Genomic DNA, 370 nt, shown 5'->3' on the forward strand with positions numbered 1-370 from the left:
TAGGTGCTCTGCTGCCCGTAGGTGCTCTGCTGGGAGTAAGTGCTCTGATCGTAACTGCTCGGCTGCGTAGAGGGATAGCTGGAAGACAAGAGCAGGGCGAAGACTGAAACAAGGCTGCGCGCCGGACGGCGATGGGGTTACAAGCCCTGCGTACTGCGGTGAAGCTTTTTAAAGGGTGAGGTCATCGGAAGGGGGCTAGTCTGGTGGGAGGGGGAAAATAAACCTGGCAGGCTGCTAGAAGCAAAACCGAGGTGACCATGCACAAGGTATTCCTGCCCCTCGGGAGAGGCAGAAGCGGCAGGGCCAAAATCAGTGGCAATGCAAGCAGCAGCCTCCCCGTCTGACTCGGGGCGGGAACACTGTACACTGA

Source organism: Eurypyga helias, unplaced genomic scaffold (assembly GCF_000690775.1).
Source record: "Eurypyga helias isolate BGI_N326 unplaced genomic scaffold, ASM69077v1 scaffold30340, whole genome shotgun sequence".
NCBI classification, from domain to species: domain Eukaryota; kingdom Metazoa; phylum Chordata; class Aves; order Eurypygiformes; family Eurypygidae; genus Eurypyga; species Eurypyga helias.